This window comes from Coregonus clupeaformis, chromosome 17, assembly GCF_020615455.1.
Source record: "Coregonus clupeaformis isolate EN_2021a chromosome 17, ASM2061545v1, whole genome shotgun sequence".
In the NCBI taxonomy this organism is placed as follows: domain Eukaryota; kingdom Metazoa; phylum Chordata; class Actinopteri; order Salmoniformes; family Salmonidae; genus Coregonus; species Coregonus clupeaformis.
The window spans coordinates 66,286,152-66,301,375 of NC_059208.1; positions in this window are offsets into that span (position 1 = coordinate 66,286,152).

Genomic DNA, 15,224 nt, shown 5'->3' on the forward strand with positions numbered 1-15,224 from the left:
CTTTTATACTGATAACAAGTTCAAACAGGTGCCATTAATACAGGGAACGAGTGGAGGACAGAGGAGCCTCTTAAAGAAGAAGTTACAGGTCTGTGAGAGCCAGAAATCTTGCTTGTTTGTAGGTGACCAAATACTTATTTTCCACCATAATTTGCAAATAAATTCATTAAAAATCCTACAATGTGATTTTCTGGATTTTTTTTTCTCAATTTGTCTGTCATAGTTGACGTGTACCTATGAGGAAAATTACAGGCCTCTCTCATCTTTTTAAGTGGGATAATTTGCACAATTGGTGGCTGACTAAATACTTTTTTTCCCCACTGTAACTCAGCGGTGAGTTAAAACACACCATGGACTCAGTTATGGCTATCATAAACTTTATCCGATCAACTTGCATGCAACATCGCTTGTTGCGTAGTCTGCTGAGCATCCTGATCTACTTTTACATAATGATGTTCGGTGGCTAAGCAAGGGTAATAACGCTGTCAAGAGAGCAGCCTATGTGAGCTTAGGGAGGAGATAGTTGCTTTTCTCCACGATTGCCGCCACAAGAAAGCCAACACATATCTAGCAAAAATGTTTGATGAGGAGTTTGTATCAAATGTTTGTTTTTTAGTGACAATCAATTGAATACACTTAATTTGAGACTACAGGGGAGGGATAAAACCATTATTGACATGATTGACTTATTTAAAAAAAAAAAAAATCCTCTGATTTGAGCCCAAACAAAATGCTTAATTTCCCTACACTGTGCAACTATATTCAGTCATCATCAGTACAGATCACTCCTGTGATGTCAGAGTTTTTAGATAAACTGAAAGCTAACTGCAACTCGATTTGACGAGTTTAAGTGTCCCCAGAGGTTGTGCAGTTTGTTATATGGACCCGTTCTCTACTGATGGGGAGGGATAGAGACTTCTCCGCAAAAGCTAGTCAACTGAAATATGCCATGCATAAAATGTTTCCAATCTGTAAAAAATAAACAGAAGAAGACAGAGAAAATAATGAAATAATATTGAAATAGAAAATAGAACAGAATGTGATGCTGGTCAACTGAGATATGCAATTTATAAAAGGTTTCAAAAGATGAAGCTATGTATGTAAAACGGACAGGAAATTAGAAATGATTTAATGTGATGCAGGTCAACTGTGTTATAAGTACAAATGTGTTCCATTATTTAAACAATTTGATGCACTGAATAAGGCTAATCTTAAAGCACTTAAAATGCCACATTTCATTTTAATAAAAGTGCTTTATAAGATTATAATTGTGTTTGTGCATCGTTTTTTATACCGGTCTTAGGAAGAGTAATCCCATGTAGAAAATCTCTGGCCCCCTTGTAAATAACCTTTTTCAATTCTGGCCCCTGTAAGAATATGGTTGAATAGCCCTGGTGTACAGCCTCCATCATCCACAACATTGGAGGCTAGTGAAACCCGTGACTATTTTAGGACAGCTTACTGCAATGACAAGCTTGGAAAATATCTTCCATGGAGCCAAGGTTTGGGACTATGAACCTGTGGATCAATAGTACAACAGGACACTTGGTGGACAGTCAGAGGTTTAGTTCAAAGTGCTTTATAAACCAATAAACGACTACCACAACATTTGGGTCAAGATATTTCTGACAAGATGGCCACCACCACCAAATGATCTTTCTGATCGGTGCAGGGGGGAGAACACATTGAGGTGGCCTATTAGAACAGTACCACGCCCTTTAGCTGAACAGGGCCTGGGTCTAATATTAGCCGATGGGTCTGGAGACTGGGACTTTCAGAAGACCAAGAGAGCACAGATCAGCCTGTCTGGGCTATTTTGAGAGGAGTGGAAATGGCAGGATAGGAAGCAGCTATGGAGTTCAGAGCTAGTTTCCTCCCATCACCCTTCGCTTTCAGCAAAGACCCAGTCAGGGAAGTGGGGTACAGCTGATTGGTGATATAATTAGGCCACGGCACCTCGACATGGGCTCAGAGTTATTCTGAGGTTACAGAGGAGCGACAGAGATAGAGAAAGAGAGAGAGAGAGAATAAGGGGGTGGGAAGAGAGAATAAAAAAGAGGCAGGTTTGTAAATAGCTGATATGTACGTTTCAGGGCCCCTCGTGTTTTGAGAGTGAGGGGTCAGGCGGTCAGCTATTAGACAGCATGTGGCTCTGGTATTCGGTCACTTCCTCTCTGTGTCCTTTTGGTTTTAAATTCCTGTGTAGCACTCTGTCGAGACCCTACTACAGTGTTTGTCCAATGTTTTGGATGACAAATTCATGAATGCATGAACTCTTCAGACGATCTACATTTACAAACCTGGATGTATACAGCAATGACCATTACTTTATAGGGAACCAATCCGCCATAAATTAGCTGTTTGTATTAGATTATATGTTACATTTAACTCAGCCACACAATTTACTTCAAAGCACTTCGTTGTCATCTGCTATTAGCCTTTATTCACTATCCCTGGAGCTTTGGAGTTACAGATCCACAAAGAAATTATAGGTCTGGAACCATCTGAAACATCAATGGTCTCCTATTTCAAAAGGCTAATATTATGTGGGGAAGACCAAAGGAATTGAAGAGGCTTCCCCAACTGCCAGGCCCTGTTAAAAGCGTGACTAATAACATATGTAATGGGACTGTGAATCAGCATGAATATGCATACAACTTAAGTGCTTAAGAGACCAAATTAACATCAGAAGCATGGGCGAGAAAAACGATCACATTAATTTTAAAAGCAATGATCTTGCACCCAAATTAACATAACCAATGACTGGTTATAATTCTAGCAATGCAATTCAGAGCATAAAAAGATTGAAAGGTAACTCAACTCAGCAAAAAAAGAAACGTCCTCTCACTGTCAACTGCGTTTATTTTCAGCAAACATAACATGTGTAAATATTTGTATGAACATAATAAGATTCAACAACTGAGACATAAACTAAACAAGTTCCACAGTCATGTGACTAACAGAAATGGAATGATGTGTCCCTGAACAAAGGGGGGGGGGGTCAAAATCAAAAGTACCAGTCAGTATCGGGTGTGGCCACCAGCTGCATTAAGCTCAGTCCGATGATGCTGTGACACACCGCCCCAGACCATGACGGACCCTCCACCTCCAAATCGATCCCGCTCCAGAGTACAGGCCTCGGTGTAACGCTCATTCCTTCGACGATAAACGCGAATCCGACCATCACCCCTGGTGAGACAAAACCGCGACTCGTCAGTGAAGAGCACTTTTTGTCAGTCCTGTCTGGTCCAGCGACGGTGGGTTTGTGCCCATAGGCAACGTTGTTGCCGGTGATGTCTGGTGAGGACCTGCCTTACAACAGGCCTACAAGCCCTCAGTCCAGCCTCTCTCAGCCTATTGCGGACAGTCTGAGCACTGATGGAGGGATTGTAGGCCTGTTGTAAGGCAGGTGTAACTGGTGTAACCCGGGCAGTTGTTGTTGCCATCCTGTACCTGTCCCGCAGGTGTGATGTTCGGATGTTCCGATCCTGTGCAGGTGTTGTTACACGTGGTCTGCCACTGCGAGGAAGATCAGCTATCTGTCCTGTCTCCCTGTAGCGCTGTCTTAGGCATCTCACAGTACAGACATTGCCATTTTTTGCCCTGGCCACATCTGCAGTCCTCATGCCTCCTTGCAGCATGCCTAAGGCACGTTCACGCAGATGAGCAGGGACCCTGGGCATCTTTCTTTTGGTGTTTTTCAGTCAGTAGAAAGGCCTCTTTAGTGTCCTAAGTTTTCATAACTGTGACCTTAATTGCCTACCGTCTGTAAGCTGTTAGTGTCTTAATGACCGTTCCACAGGTGCATGTTCATTAATTATTTATGGTTAATTGAACAAGCATGGGAGACAGTGTTTAAACCCTTTACAATGAAGATCTGTGAAGTTATTTGGATTTGTATTAATTATCTTTGAAAGACAGGGTCCTGAAAAAGGCAAGTTTCTTTTTTTGCTGAGTTTATTTCACCTGTTTTCAGTCTAAACATGTATGTTTTTGTTTACCTTTGAGCGTGTCTGAATCGGAATTCCACAAAAGTGCTTCAATAAAACCTATTATCAGCTCAATTTAATGACGGTTAGTCGTTACCTTAAGTGGGGTCAAAAGTTCACAAATTCAGTTAAAAAAATTCAGTCAAAACACTTAAATATCCACACAGCCTGAGAAAATATTATGGAGCCTTAGAGTTGCCGGTTTCCAGTAAGGTGGGCTGGAGGGCTAAATCCACTCCCCTGTGAGAAGTCAATGTCTGAGGTAAGCGTGAGTGGTGTGATTTACACCAGCTGGGTGCTGTAGAGGGGACCATTGCTGACATGATGCAATCTCTATGTGTGGGGTTCGGAAGTTTAGCCCTGGAGAATATATATTTTCACTGAGCTCTCCTTCATCTCTTTACCTCTTCTCCACATCTCTTTGGCTCTTCTTTACCTCTTCTCCACCCCCACTGAAACTCTTCCTCTGAGGGAGAAACACCACGCTGAAAACATACACATACACACACAAACATGCCCGCTAGCACGCACACACACAAACAGGGAGGCCCCTGCACCGGAAGAAAGAGCGATACGCCACCCATGCATTGTTAGCATTGGAAGAACATTAGCCTCTCTAGCGACACAGACTTGCCTGTTGTTTAAAGACCTGACACCAAATCTGGCATGATTTCTGTCACTCTGTGGCCTCTCCTTCTCTTTTCTCCTCTCTTTTTCTTCTCTCCGGTCCTCATTCAAACCCCACCTCTGCTGTGCATTTTGCTGAGCATGGACTTTTTGAACATGTGGGCGAGGAGGACTACTTCCTAACCCTATCCTTCTAAATCATCTTCCCTCCTGCACCAACAACATACCAGCATTACTAGGGCCCAGAGTTTTCCCTGGTTAGGTTGAGTGGTCTGGAAAACTCCTGTTCCTATACTACATTCCATCAGCATTCGAGCAACGAGCCATACCTCTTAAATAGGATAGCAAGGTAAATCCTTCTCCTTATTCTGCTGATATTATTTCCAAATTCTATCGGGGATTTAGGATTTGCCTAATCCTTCTAACCATGCAAATACTTCTCAATTCTTCCCAAAAAGTAAACTGGATTAATATGTTGGGAAACAGGGCATTTGATTGGCAACATAATCTTGGGTAGAGGAACCATACATATGGAATTAACTGGATTATACTGGATATAGAGCCTTCGTCCTTCTGGTGGGTCTTCCTTCTGCACTGTAACCGGTAATAAATAAATGAGATTATAAAACAGAGGAGTGAAATGATAAATGAGATTATATAACGAAAAATACTTTCTATTTGCTCGACATCTCTCCCGTCCTCCCTCAAATCAAGAGATTAAAAATGTGCCCCTTGTTGAAATCTCAGTCTGTGAGCAAATTGAAATCTTCAGAGAGGATGAACTATTTCTGTGCGAGCTGGAAGCTCATCGACACACACAGCAGCAACAACACGTATTTTATAGGCCAGCTTTGATGTTGATGAAGCGAAGGAACACTGCAACAACTAGGCTATAGTAGGATGTACAACCTATATAGACTCATCCACTCACTGACTCATTCACAACTGTGCAGGAATAATGTATGGTAATATCCGTATGTCCAGTTGAAATAAAGTATTTTCTGAGGAAAGTTATGCAAAACAAGTTGATCCAACAATGACGTTGTTAGAATCTCAAGATGATCGCATCCCCACAGATATTTCTCCATATATCAAATCTGACACCTAATTTGTGGCTAGAAGACCAATCTTAGGCTACATCTCTATACGACAGCAATGTTTACATTTGTGATCACCCTTACAAAAAAAGAACACAAAATTAATGTGAAGAAGAAAAAAAAAGGTTTTCAGACACGTGTGAAGTTTCACATGTAAATTGTTGTGGAATGTTTTCCCCGCACATTTATTTCTCACATTTTCACCACTTTCAGCTACATCTGGTCTCCGAACCAGGGCCGACCAGAACCGACCCTGTTTAGCTTCAGAGGCAAACCAGCAGTGGGATGTGTTGCTGGAAGGAATGTTCCAAAACTAGCAACTGGAAAAAAGGCAGCGAATGCAAAGGCCAGGGTAACATAACCAAAGATAAGAAAAATGTGCAGTTTCATGTGTGAAAAACGTTCACATGTGGAATTGCAAGTTCACATGTGAAAAAGATTTTCACATATGAAACTGCAAATTAGATTTTTGTTGACATGCAATTCCACATGTCAAAGTGAGGTTTTCACATTTTGAGTTTTCTTACATGTGAAACAGCAAATGTGATTTTCACATGTGGACATTTCTTACATGTGAACCTGGAAATTTGACAAATCCGCCAAATCTTAGACGGCATTGGTCTCCAGTCCACAAACCTCAATTTCCATCTTTCTCACGTTCGTTCTGAAATAGCTGAGTAGAAAAAACCTGAAAAGTGTGTCAACGTGAGACTCCTAGCCCACCAATCTCTAACTGATTCATAAATATACTCAATAATGCAGCTTTCGCTCCAAAAAACGGGACACTGGCTTTACAATTCACATATTCTCCTAATTACGTAAGAGCAGCTCCTGAGGCTGAAGCTGTGCCTGTGTAGCTGGCTGAGTGATCCTGTTCACTGCAGTCCTGACAGCCTGACAGGGCTGGTGGTGCTGGGGCTCCCTGACTGGGTTACACAATAGAAAAAGTCCTGTCAGATACTACGGTTTGTTTCCCTGTCAGTCTGCTAAGACTCTTTATCCTCCGGATGACGAGCGTGTTTGTACAAACTAGGGCTAGTAACAGTAGGCTACAACATGGAACTTAGTGAACAAGCTATGAAGCTTTAGGCAGAAGACACTCTCGCTCAGCTAGGCTCAAATATCTCCATAACAATGCAAGTACAGTCACAGCAATATTTGATATTTTATTTTAGGGGGTAGATCAGCTTTAATATTACAGATAGGTTGTAACTTCCATCAATGTAATTGTCTGCATCACTTCCAATATTTGATATTGATTCATGGGGCAACTTACATGTATAGTGCAATTTGGAATAAACACACAACAAACAGTATTGACCTTAATGTTAATTGATCTGTTGATTAGATCTATTGACCATTACAGTGCATCAGCAAGTGCGTGACCCAATATGACACACGTTGTCAAGATCTAAAGTAAGCCTAAACTGTGATACTATGGCTAACCCTCAATTAGTTTAAAGGTAGTTACCATTAACTGTGCAGTTACACACTTGAGATTTACAGTATATATCAGAACATGCCAGTACGAAACACATCAACATTCACATGATCTGCCTCCAGAGTTCATACATCAAGACGGCTTCTCTTCACTTTGCTCCTCACAGGCACCTGACAAGTTCTTCAGAAGGTGAAGCCTGAATTCTATATGATATGCCCTGTACTGTCTGACATCTACAGTAACCATTTCAGACAGATGTTATTTTTATAGCCCTCTCTGATGAGTAGAGCATACTCTGTGTGTGTGTGTGTGTGTGCCATTTGGGACACAGCCCTAAAGAAAAGAAGGATTAGAAGATGTTCTTCAAAAGTCCTGACGAAGGCGGAATTCCACAATGCCTGGGCAGGACTAAAGAGACTCTCTACAACAGCAGCCACACTGCAAGGGCCTCTGATTCACCGTTCACACCAATGAGTGGATCCTATCAACGGTATTCTATGCTACTTGCTAGTTGAACGTAGTAGCATTAGCAATCATAAACAATGCACTTCAGAGGCACACTCTGCTAACACAAATGGGTAGGGCAGGCTATATATTCCAGCCCACTTCTAGTACAACACAGAAAAACATGTCTGGCTTTGGTTAGCTACAAAGGTAGTCTGTCCTCCAAGGTGTGAATGAATGACTGCCACAATAACCTATTCAAAATCCTTAGATATTGAAAAAGTCTCCAACCAGATGACATTAAAATATTGATTAAGTATCCTACTGAAGTTGGGTAAATCACTTCTATATATGTTCTCAGACGACAACAGAGTTCCGCTAAGACTTGACAAATAGGTGTCCCCCTGCTTGAGGAATGCGACGATGAAGATTGACTAAGATCTTTAACAGGACCTGTCAGTCAGAGAGGGCTGCATGCATGAGTCGTCTCTTTGTTACATTTTTAGCTCATGTTACATGTTCCCCATGAATCATTCAAGGCAGCTTCAGAAACAGCTTCTGATCAGTGTCAAGGGGCAGAGATCATAGAAGAAGAATACTGCAGGCAAAACAAAGAAAAAATACTGCAGGCTAAAAAAATTAAATAATGATGATGGCGTTTCCTGGACACAGCCTTCAATGACATAGCCTGGTTCCAGACTTGTATGTGCTGTAGCCAACTCCTATTGTCATTGTCATCCAATGACCATATAAGTTGGCAAGACCAAACAAACGGATCTAGGACCAGGCTTTCAATTACATAGCTGCTAGATAGATACAGCAGAGTCTGGTCAAGGTTCCCACGGTCAACAAGGTGGAGCTCCTTTTTTATGAATCTCAGGCAAAACAAGTAACAACCCACCCATCCAGCAGCCCACAAGAAGTAGGAAGGAAGCTCTTGGTTGGACACTGTTGTCCATTGTGTGTGTGTGTCCTACTAGCAGAGCAGGGTAATGGGTCAATACCATGGTTCTAGCTCTTAGACAACCTCAGTTCTAACCAGTAACACCACCTCACCTGCATTATGACACAACTACATCCACTCATGAATTGTATGAGAATCTGAGTAATTCCATCTTTTTCCATCTGGGGAGGTTTTATTTTGAGGATCTTAGTTATCCAACCCCAGCCACCCTATTCATTACTGGGAGTATTATTACTCACACAGAGGTAATTGGCCAACAGGCTATTACACAAAATAGGCCTGGTGATTATCAGGTATGTCTGATTCAGAGAGAAAGTGCATTGTCCTCTATTTCACAATAAACCTATCTTCATGTATTCAAATAGGGCTGCTTATCTGGCTGTGTAAAGTGGAACATTGAAATAGCCACTGACACCCTCTTAACTGGATGTCATCCATGGCTGTGCTCTGGTCTTCAGCCAAAAAGTCCTTCACTCACTCATAATTATACTTCATAATAGTCCTTATGCATGATGATGACACATGAACAGCCATTGAGGCGAGGAGGCATATCCTGAACAATGCGACAATCCATGCTACTCTGATCATCTCTCATCTGACAAATACAGGGTTATGGTGTGTGTGAGTGTGTGTGTATACAACACGTGTGCCCGAAGGGAATGCACAACTGCACTCATACTCCTGCCACATCCGTTTTGACCCGTCACTGTTAAACACTCTTATGCAAAAGCCCACTGACAGAATGACAGCATACTGCTTATAATATCCAGTGGATAACTTTGTCCTTGAACACTAGCTCTGGGACATATAAAATCATAGAACTTCAAGAGTAAATCAATCAATCTGGACAGATGATGAAGTTGGGTCCTGCCTTCACCTTGGCTCTGCACTTCTGATTAAAGGGCATCTGATCTCAGTAGGCTAAATCACAGTGATCATTTGTGTATCCATTTACAGATCAGAAGGCACCTGGATTAAAGATATATGAACCATGAATCCCTGCATTAGAACTAGGCTAGTCAAGATCAAATGGCACAGAACTGAAGCCGTTCATTACCCGGTTGATGGGTGCTCATGTGATAAGCCGGTTGAGGGGGAAACGGAGCGGATCCCAGACCAGTGACCGCATAATGTCAACATGGGGAGGGGACAGAGATTACCTCATTAAGCGCCGCTGTATTAATTATTATTAATTCAGTTTTGCTCGAATGGACAGTGTTTGGGTTAGGCTGTTAGAGACACTCGTCATACATTTGTTGAGAAACCTGTTGAGGAAAATCCAGTGATTTAAACCCAGAATATTCCCATGTGTTTTTGTTGTTGTCATACGGATTAGAGAAGAATTAGCAGTGTGGCAGTAGACTAGGCTGTATTGTGGAGGCTTTTTGGACGGGAGTCAATCAGGACTAGCCTATGCTGTGGTGAATGTATAGCTCTGCTTCCTCTAGTTCCTTCCTATTGACTATGTGTTGTTACACGTTTACAGCGTGGAAATAACCCTTATTAGACTACGCCACACATAGCCTAACAATGATACAACTGAGAAGAAATTAAGCTCGTTTGATCTCAAACAACTTCACATTCACACGCACAACGACCGTGCAAATTACCGATAAAATCATCATTCGATACAAAGTTTGTCGGGAGATACGTGAGAAACGTCACCAGAAAATCCTGGAATGCATTGACAGACCGAACAAGAAACGTTTCAACGCGCGTGAAATTTACACGAGGCTCAATAAAATAATAGGTAACTTACATGTTGATTCAGGCAACGCATTTCCCACCAAATCGGTGTCGAGGTCTTTGCTTTCCATTTTATTCATTCAATCATGCGCTTTCGGCTCGTCCTCTCCCGACCGTATGTATACTCATTCCTCAGACAGAAGGGAAACTTGGTTGAGTCACTCTAGTTGCTCACCAGCGCGCGCAGTCTACCCCTATTTCCAAATGGGAAACGAACGCGGTAGGTAGCGCTCTTTCAAAAATAAAAACTGTGCCGCACACAGAATAACAATGCTTTTGGCTGGAAACTATGTTGGCTGCAATACCATCAACGTTCCCAAATTGCTTAGGATCAGAAAGATATAGAGGGGGAGGGGAAATAAGTAAAACCGACACAACTGTTGGCGGTATGCTCATTGTACGGACCGTCGGATGCTGGCCTCTGGATCGGACTGTTCCATAACCAGTAGGGGTGTGAATATGTTATGGATCACATTTATCTTCAATCTTTCTACCGCATTATCTAATTCACCGTGAATAACATATATTTGTATTACTATGTTGTAATTACTTATATTTGACTATGTGCATGTCTAAACGTGTTTAATCAAATACTTCACATATTAATCAAATGTATACCCCTGTCATTCCAAATGGAGCCATCCGTTTATTTAAAAAGAATACAACCTCTGGTCCATTCCAGTGTAAAGTAATTCATTGCTTTTCATGTGTTCAATGCATGACCACTGCTTCAACGATGCTATCACCCAAACAACATTGAAAACAAATGCTTTCAAAGCCATTCTTTAGAAGTCACTTATGGTAGCCGAATTATTAGTGCATCACTTAGTAGACTAGCCTACCAGGTGATGCACACTCACTAACACAAACCAAACACACAAGCAATCACATACACACATTCCTCATACTCACTCACACACACACACACACACACACACACACACACACACACACACACACACACACACACAAAGCCAACGCTGCTGTCCCGTGTCATATAGAGAGACATTGAACCACTGGTCACTTCCCGTTTCACACTGAGTATTTATAAACTGTATTCGTGACATACACTCCCAGTCAAAAGTTTGGACACACATATTCATTCAAGGGTTTTTCTTTATTTTTACATTGTAGAATAATAGTGAAGACATCAAAACTATTAAATAACACATATGGAATCATGTATGACATAGCTCACTCTAATATAGCCTATCTACTGCTGTAGTGAGTGGGCCTATGCCCTCCCAGGCCCACACATGGCTGCGCCCCTGCCCAGTCATGTGAAATCCATAGATTAGGGCCTAATTTATTTATTTCAATTGACTGATTTCCTTCTATGAACTGTAACTCAGTAAAATCTTTGAAATTGTTGCATGTTGCGTTTATACACTGCTCATTCTTAGTAGGCCTATATCTTGTGTAAATTTTTCCGGTGTAAATACGTATAGATTGCATTTTGATTACTGTTACAATGCTAGTTGTTAGTTGGATTGGTCCCGATGTTCTTGATTTCTTGTTTGTAGCTTCTTCTTTTTTTCTTTTTTTACATTTGAATTATTTGTGGACTTGTTTGACATTTTAATGCATTGTTAGGCGCTAGTTCCATAAGCAATAAGACCCACATCATTGACATTATCCTATTTTCAACATGTAATGAACAAAAATTATATCACAACATGTAAAGAGTTGGTCCCGTGTTTCATGGGCTGAAATAAAAGATCGCAGAAATGTTCCATACGCACAAAAAGCGTATTTCTCTCAAATGTTGTGCACAAATTTGTTTGCATCCCTGTTAGTGAGTATTTCTCCTTTGCCAAGATAATCCATCCACATGACAGGTGTGGCATATCAAGAAGCTGATTAAACAGCATGATTATTACATAGGTGCACCTTGTGCTGGGGACAATAAAATGTCAATCTAAAATTTGCAGTTTTGTCACACAACACAATGCCACAGATGTCTCACATTTTGAGGGAGTGTGCCATTGGCATGCTGACTGCAGGAATGTCCAACAGAGTTGATGCCAGATAATTGAATGTTAATTTCTCTACCATAAGCCACCTCCAACGTTGTTTTAGAGAATTTGGCAGTACATCCAAACGGCCTCACAACCGCAGAACACATACAACTACGCCAGCCCAGGACCTCCACGTCTGGCTTCTTACCTGCGGGATCGTCTGAGGAGGGGAGGGGAGGGGGGTTCCTGAGGAGTATTTCTGTCTATAATAAAGCCGTTTTGTGGGGAAAAACTAATTCCAATTGGCTGGGCCTGGCTCCCAAGTGAGTGGGCCTATGCCCTCCCAGGCCCACACATGGCTGCGCCCCTGCCCAGTCATGTGAAATCCATAGATTAGGGCCTAATTTATTTATTTCAATTGACTGATTTCCTTCTATGAACTGTAACTCTAAAATCTTTGAAATTGTTGCATGTTGCGTTTATACACTGCTCAAAAAAATTAAGGGAACACTAAAATAACACATCCTAGATCTGAATGAATGAAATAATCTTATTAAAAACTTTTACATAGTTGAATGTGCTGACAACAAAATCACACAAAAATTATCAATGGAAATCAAATTTATCAACCCATGGAGGTCTGGATTTGGAGTCACACTCAAAATGAAAGTGGAAAACCACACTACAGGCTGATCCAACTTTGATGTAATGTCCTTAAAACAAGTCAAAATTAGGCTCAGTAGTGTGTGTGGCCTCCACGTGCCTGTATGACCTCCCTACAACGCCTGGGCATGCTCCTGATGAGGTGGCGGATGGTCTCCTGAGGGATCTCCTCCCAGACCTGGACTAAAGCATCCGCCAACTCCTGGACAGTCTGTGGTGCAACGTGGCGTTGGTGGATGGAGCGAGACATGATGTCCCAGATGTGCTCAATTGGATTCAGGTCTGGGGAACGGGCGGGCCAGTCCATAGCATCAATGCCTTCCTCTTGCAGGAACTGCTGACACACTCCAGCCACATGAGGTCTAGCATTGTCTTGCATTAGGAGGAACCCAGGGCCAACCGCACCAGCATATGGTCTCACAAGGGGTCTGAGGATCTCATCTCGGTACCTAATGGCAGTCAGGCTACCTCTGGCGAGCACATGGAGGGCTGTGTGGCCCCCCAAAGAAATGCCACCCCACACCATGACTGACCCACCGCCAAACTGGTCATGCTGGAGGATGTTGCAGGCAGCAGAACGTTCTCCACGGCGTCTACAGACTCTGTCACGTCTGTCACGTGCTCAGTGTGAACCTGCTTTCATATGTGAAGAGCACAGGGCGCCAGTGGCAAATTTGCCAATCTTGGTGTTCTCTGGCAAATGCCAAACGTCCTGCACGGTGTTGGGCTGTAAGCACAACCCCCACCTGTGGACGTCGGGCCCTCATACCACCCTCATGGAGTCTGTTTCTGACCGTTTGAGCAGACACATGCACATTTGTGACCTGCTGGATGTCATTTTGCAGGGTTCTGGCAGTGCTCCTCCTGCTCCTCCTTGCACAAAGGCGGAGGTAGCAGTCCTGCTGCTGGGTTGTTGCCCTCCTACGGCCTCCTCCACGTCTCCAGATAACTGGCCTGTCTCCTGGTAGCGCCTCCATGCTCTGAACACTACGCTGACAGACACAGCAAACCTTCTTGCCACAGCTCGCATTGATGTGCCATCCTGGATGAGCTGCACTACCTGAGCCACTTGTGTGGGTTGTAGACTCCGTCTCATGCTACCACTAGAGTGAAAGCACCGCCAGCATTCAAAAGTGACCAAAACATCAGCCAGGAAGCATAGGAACTGAGAAGTGGTCCGTGGTCACCACCTGCAAAACCAGTCCTTTATTGGGGGTGTCTTGCTAATTGCCTATAATTTCCACCTGTTGTCTATTCCATTTGCACAACAGCATGTGAAATGTATTGTCAATCAGTGTTGCTTCCTAAGTGGACAGTTTGATTTCACAGAAGTGTGATTGACTTGGAGTTACATTGTGTTGTTTAAGTGTTCCCTTTATTTTTTTGAGCAGTGTATTTTTGTTCAGTATATTTTGGCACACTTATTGTCCAGCTATTGACCATGAAATAAGTATAACCTAAAGTATAATTCACTCTCCCCAAGTGTTTAACTTGTATTATCTCTGGCCAGGGGCGCAACTTTGGTTTTAGAAGTGGGGGGGGGGCATAATTATTAATAGTATTATTATTTTTAATCCAGTCAGATAAACACTCCAAACAGCCGACCTGACCGCTTGGAGACGTCCACATGGTCCTAAAGCACACTGTAGCCTCGTTTTGTATCACATTCCAATGATAAAACTTGGGGGGACAAAAATGCAATTTCTGAAAGTTGTCTCTGGCAGAAATGAAAATGAGACTGCTGACTAAATTCAGTTGTTACTTTATGTTGGCATTTCCAAAAGTCAGGCCAGGGTTTTGCCTTATGATTAATGCCTTAGTCTTAGTCTGCACAATTTCAAAACAACATCAACACACCACAGTGACCACACTCTCTGGGACTACACGTTTGTAGAAGTTTGTGAAAGCCCCCACCAGTTCAAGGCCATAATCAATGGAAACTGACTTTAGAAAATGCAACATAGTACCATGTGAGAATGATATTCTCTGAACACGTATTGTTCAAAACTTAAGCCCTATCCCTTCTGAGTGTGCATCTCAGGTAGGCCTAGACTGACCCTAGTCCCTAGGAATTAGGTCACCAACATGCACAACCTTTCACCCCTAAATCTCTTGACCTTTGACTCAGGAGTGGGATGTGCACTCATTTTAATTCGGATTGTCATCACAGTGTGTAAAAGATGCTGATTCAGTCGACCATTCCAGTCTGAGGGATTAGAAATTAGCTGGGGATTTGGACAGTGAGGGCACATGCAGTGAAAACAAGAGAGTGCACAATGGCACAATTATTGGCAC